Raw genomic sequence first — 427 nt, 5'->3', positions numbered from 1 at the left:
GAGAGAGAGAGAGAGAGAGAGAGAGAGAGAGAGAGAGAAGAGAGAGAGAGAGAGAGAGAGCGATAGAGAGAGAGAGAGAGGAGAGAGAGAGAGAGAGGAGAGAGAGAGAGAGAGAGATGAAGAGAGATGGGAGGAAGAGAAGAGAGAGAGGAAGAGAGAGAGAGAGAGAGAGAGAGAGATTCTCCGCAATTCTGGAGAAAAGTTAGGAAATGTGGTCTACAACAAACTAACCAGACAGGTGTGGAATGTGTTCTACAACAGACTAACCAGACAGGTGTGGAATGTGTTCTACAACAAACTAACCAGACAGGTGTGGAATGTGTTCTGGTATAACTGTGGAAATAACGGTATTTTTATTTGTGTGTGTGTGTGTGTGCGTGCGTGCGTGCGTGCGTGCGTGCGTGTCTGTGTCTCTGTGTGTGTGTAG

This window comes from Salmo trutta, chromosome 38 (genome assembly GCF_901001165.1).
Source record: "Salmo trutta chromosome 38, fSalTru1.1, whole genome shotgun sequence".
NCBI classification, from domain to species: domain Eukaryota; kingdom Metazoa; phylum Chordata; class Actinopteri; order Salmoniformes; family Salmonidae; genus Salmo; species Salmo trutta.
Note: the sequence above shows the minus strand (reverse complement) of the source record.